Source organism: Plecotus auritus (assembly GCF_963455305.1).
Source record: "Plecotus auritus genome assembly, chromosome: 7".
NCBI lineage: Eukaryota > Metazoa > Chordata > Mammalia > Chiroptera > Vespertilionidae > Plecotus > Plecotus auritus.
The window spans coordinates 8,930,528-8,936,258 of record NC_137774.1 but is presented as its reverse complement, the minus strand read 5'-3'; positions in this window follow the sequence as shown (position 1 = coordinate 8,936,258).

Below are 5,731 nucleotides of genomic sequence, written 5' to 3'. Positions count from 1 at the left end.
ATTACTGAATTTCCCCAGAGCAAACTGGATGTGGGGTGGGGAGGGTATGAGCAGTATGTCCCTATGTCCTAGGACAGTGGTCGGCAAACTGCGGCTCGCGAGCCACATGTGGCTCTTTGGCCCCTTGAGTGTGGCTCTTCCACAAAATACCACGGCCTGGGTGAGTCTATTTTGAAGTGGCGTCAGAAGAAGTTTAAGTTTAAAAAATGTGGCTCTCCAAAGAAATTTCAATCATTGTACTGTTGATATTTGGGTCTGTTGCCTAATGAGTTTGCCGACCACTGTCCTAGGAAGATTCCCCTAGAGGTGGAGGCAACCAGAGAAGGCCCCAGCCCATTTTTTTTTTTTTTTTTAAGTAACCCAATGGGAGACAGCAAGACCAAGGCGACCTATTAGGAAATAGATGACCAAATAGTCCTCAGCCAATGAGGAACCAGAGGAGGGTCTAAATAAATAGGCTGTGCTCCTTGCCCACGTGTGTTCCTGTAAAATGGGCGCCCGTCTGGAGAGTGTTGCTAAAAGTCTCATTTTCGCCATGCTTCTGTTTCCTAGTCCGTCATTTGAAATTTGGACAGGTGAGGCATTTCTCACATTATCATGTTAATTGTCCGTGTTAACTCTCCTATACCCACCTATGTAAAAGGAGTGTCTATTTTTATTTTTTATCCAGTCCTGGAGATTCCACACCCCGTCCCCCTTGCTTTGCTTTTGCTTTTCGGCAATTGCCATCAGTTTGGCTCAAATACACTAAAAAAAAGCCAAACAAAAAACCCACAAACAAACACCTCTCAAAAATTCTTACAGCTTTGGACGTTTCTTTCTTTCTTTTTTTTCTTTTTAATAATTTTATTGATTTTTTACAGAGAGGAAGGGAGAGGGATAGAGACTTAGAAACATTGACCAGCTGCCTCCTGCACACCCCCTACTGGGGATGTGCCCACAACCAAAGTACATGCCCTTGGTGGTATCGAACCTGGGACCTCTCAGTCCACAGGCCAACGCTCTATCCACTGAGCCAAACCAGTCAGGGCAGCTTTGGACGTCTCTTATGTTAACCGACTATTCAAGGCAGGCCCATGCTAGGTGAGGCTAGGTTTCTCTGCCTCCCCTAGCCCTCTGGTGGCTGTGTATGAGGCCCAGGTGTGTGAGGCCCATCTGAGAGGTGAAAGGTGACCAAATGGGAGGGGGTTGCACTCAGAGGAGGGCTCTGGGGGTGCCCATGAGGCTGTGGCCTCCCCCTCCCCGCCATGTGCCCTCCATGATCTGGGAACCTGCTCTCCTGATTGGAACCAGATGGACCTGATGTGGTCGGAGGTCTGTCTCTGCAGTCCGCCCCTTCCCAGCCCTTCGCTGGGAGGGTGGCGGGGTACAGACTAAGGGGAAGTGGAGGTGGTGAGGAGCTGTTCACCATGGAGGGTGGCAGTGGTGTGGGGACCAGCTGAGGACAAGCCTTTCCCGGGGGCTTGGGTGGGCAGTCCTGGAGCCTAGGACCATCTCCCCACCGCCACCACGAAGCTCAGAGGCAGGGTGCCAAGCAGGGGCTGACTGTGCCAGCCCCCAGGCTCCTGGAGTGGCCTCCAGGTCATTCTCCTCACCCCTGGCCTCCTTGGCCTTGGCAGACAGAGGTTCTTGCGCTGGGGGTTGGGGTGGAAGGGCTGGGGCCTGGCTGGAGCTGGGCTGAGGCCCAAGGTTCTCGTCATTTCAGGCCTGGCAGCTACCCCGCTGCAGATGGCTCCCCCGCCAGCCTGGCGGCCAGCACAAATGCTTTACAGCTGTACTTCTCTCTATCGGCTCGCCCTGGAGCCCTGGAGGGTAGAGACAGAGATGGGGAGCCTGGGGGACTCACAGGGGCAGGCACGGAAAGCTGGAGTGTGTGGGAGACAGGCCAAGACAGCTGGTGGCTGAGTGAGAAGGACAAGGAAACTTGAAGCTCCTGAGAAAGTTTCCCCCACATGCAGGGGTGGGAGGGGGGGCTTCCTGAGGGAGGATCGTATTGGGGGTGGGGTGCTGCTGCCTGGCTGGGCCAGGGCTCAGGGTCTAGTCTCTGAGTAGAGCCAGAAGCTTCTCGTTGGAGCAGCAGGGAGGGGAGCCCAACCTCGTCCCCACCCAGGGGAAATTGGATCAGACTGCTCAGGAAATAAATTCAATTTTCCAGCATCGTGGAAGGTTAGTCGGACAATAGAGCCGCCCCCCCTCCCCCCGCCCCCGCTACGAAAGCCGAAGAAAAAAAGCCCAATTGCCTTTGGCTGAGCTGTTTCCCAACTGCATTTCTCAGCCTCAGTTCAAGGCTTCTCATTCAAAGTGACATGTGACTGCTCGGTGACCCCTGGCCTGATCGCGGCCTGAAGGGTCAGGCCAGGCCAGCCTGAACTGTGCTCCCAGGACCTGTGATCACCCCCACTTCCAAAAGCCCCGGAGGAGGGAGAGGCTGTGGTAAAAACAAAAACCTTCCCCAGAAGAGATTTCTTCGAATTTAGGGGTGGGTGAGTCCCGAGTCCCAGGCAACAGGCCCAGAAGGGTTTATATGTAAGTGGACCTTAAACGTTTTTGAAACTTTTTCTTTTGGGTGTGGGGAGGGTTGCCTTTAAAACTCAAATGGCCTTGTTCACCCCTGCAGCGGATGTTCTTGGGGCTCTATTGAGGGGAGACAGCCCTGCAAACTGGGGGTCAGCCTCCAGTTGTGCTGTTTGCAGATGGTGGCCTGTGGGGGACTCTGGGCACTGGTAGAGGAACAGGGTCAGCACAAGCCAAAGCAGAGGGAAGGCCCAGGGTGGGGGAAGAGCAGAGGCCGCCAGGAGGCAGATCCTGGATTTCTGGGGTGGGAGGTAGGAGGGAGGAGAGACCACACAGGAAGCTTTGGGGAGAGCAGGGCAGTATCTTGGCTGGAGAGGGGGTGTGTGTGTGGGGGGGATGGGAGGTGGGGTGGAGAGAGAGGGAGATGGCTCTAGCCTGAAAGCCGGGAAAGGTCACTTCCGGGAAGACCAGGGCTCACCCATTACACAGATGGGAAGCTGAGGCTGACACGAGTCTGTGACTTGCTTGCCTGAAGGCATAAACAAACTGGTGGTAGAAGCAGATTAGAACTCGGGGCAATGTTCTTTGTGTACTATCTCCCAGTGGGGCAAGAGGGGGTCTTCAGGCAGCCAAGTGGAACGGGATTCTTTCGGCACCAGAAAGGGGAAACGAAGTAATAAGGCCTATCGTTCGGGAGGAAGGAAGGAGGTCCTGATGGAAGATTCTAGGTGGAAAGGGTGGGTCGGGGGGGGGGGGGGGCGGTGATTTTGTCAGCATCCTGAGCAGCCTGAGGTGGGCACCAGAGTGGGCCGGGGAACCTGATCCCTGAGGGGAGAAGAGGGATTTGGTGCATATGGAGGAGGCAGGGGACTAAACCTCTGGCTTAATAAGCTCCAAATGTCATCATTTTTATCATCATCACCATGGGTTTGGGTCCAGATTGGTTGGTTTCAAATCTCACTTCACCACTTATTATGGTTGGAAACTGGGACATTGACTTAATTACCTAATCCACAGTTCCATAGCCATCAAACGAGGATAAATAACAGTACTTATGTAGTGCCGTCAAGATTAAGTGAGATAACATACGGCAAAGCTCCTAACAAATACTTACTGTAGGAGGCCTGATGTGTGCCAGGCACTGTTTCAGGGGGGTCAGTGGTGAACAAGGTGAGTCATTTTCCCCACAGAGCTCCTGTTCCAGGGCCATGGTCCTTGGCATATACCTTAGGTGCTTAATGAAAGCTAGCAGTGCTCTCTTTCGCATAACAAGCATTTGTACTGTGTAGGCCACAAAGTGCATTCATGTCCAGTGTATGTTTAGGCTTCCCTAAACATACCTTAATTAATTTTATTTTTTATTTATTACTTTGAGAGAAAGAGAGAGACAGAGACATTGATTTGTTGTTCCAATTATTTATGCATTCATTGGTTGATTTTTGTATGTGCCATGACTGGGGATCAAACCCACAACCTTGGAGTATTGGGACAACACTCTAACCAACTGAGTTACCTGGCCAGGGCCCATAACCATAATCTTATGGGGTTCGGTACTGCAATTGGGAAAATGGAGGCTCAATGTCCAGAGGAGTGACTTGCCCTTAAATCAGGCAGCTAGTCAATGGCACAGGTTCCTGCTTCCAGATCTGGCTGACTATAGAGCAGCCTTGGGCAAACTACGGCCCGCGGGCCGGATCCGGCTGTTCTATCCGGTTCTCTTGCTCTCCCCTCCGCTCCTTTACTTTGAATTTATATTAGTTCACACAAACACTCCATCCATGCTTTTGTTCCGGCCCTCCGGTCCAGTTTAAGAACCCATTGTGGCCCTCGTGTCAAAAAGTTTGCCCACCCCTGCTATAGAGGCTTCTCACTCTTGATGCAGAAGATGGAAGGTGTGTGTGTGCACATACGTGCGTGCACAAGTGGGAGTGAGCTGAACTAGGAATATGTCCCGCCTCAGTGTTCACCGGGTGTCAAATCAGATGCTATGGAGGACAGAGCATCTCTCCTGGGGCACATGCAGGCTCTCCCCCACCTCCTGGTCAATCCTGGGGTGCCTCATCCACTGTTCAACTGGGAGCTCAGCACATAGTTGGTGAATGAATGAATGATATGTGAGTGACACTCTCCCTTCTCACCCCCCTCCCCATTTTCTATCTCTGGTTCCCTCCTCCTGGCTTGTCTCCTTTTCCCAGAGGCCTGTTCCAAGCCAAGCTCCACTTGCCCTCCTTGGCAAGATCCGGCTGGAGAGGGATAAAGGCTGAGCCGCCTTCCAGAAAACAGAGTAATAATACAATCCCTGGCTGGCTCCAAGGGCCCAGAGTCAGGAAGAAGGTCTGCTTTGCTGTGGGCTGAGGGCCAAGCCTGGTCAGCACTGGGACTGTCGGGGTGGGAACATGCCTGGGAAAGGAATAGGGGTGCTATGGATTGAGCTGTGTCCCCCAGATTCACATGTTGAAGCCCTAACCCACAGTATGACTGTATTTGGAGATAGGACTTTAAGAGGTAATTAAGGGTAACCTAGGTCCTAAGGTGTGTTCCTAATCTGATAGGATTGGTGACTTTACAAGAAGAAGGGAGAGATCTCTCTCTCCAGGACACACACTGAGGAAATGCTGTGTGAACAGTGAGAAGGTGGCCGTTTACAAGCCAAGAAGAGAGCTCTCACCAGAACCCAACCATGCCGGCTTCTTGGACTTCAGGTCCCGGAACTGTGAGAAAACAAATATATGTTGTTTAAGCCACCCAGTCAATGGCATTTTGTTATGATAGCCTGAGTAGACTAATACCGGGGGAAATGGGTAGAGTAATCTTGGTTATAGGTCTTTGCTATTCATCACTTTGAATATTTCTTGTCACTCCCTTCTGGCCTGCATAATTTCTGTTGAGAAATCAGCTGACAGTTGTATGGGCATTCCCTTGTAGGTAACTAACTGCTTTTATCTTGCTGCTTTTAAGATTCTCTCTTTGTCTTTAGCTCTTGGCATTTTATTTTATTATTTATTTATTTATTTTTTTAATATATTTTATTGCTTTTTTTACAGAGAGGAAGGGAGAGGGATAGAGAGTTAGAAACATCGATGAGAGAGAAACATCGATCAGCTGCCTCCTGCACTCCTCCTTACTGGGGATGTGCCCTCAATCAAGGTACATGCCCTTAACTGGAATTGAACCTGGGACCTTTCAGTCCACAAGCCGACGCTCTATCCACTGAGCC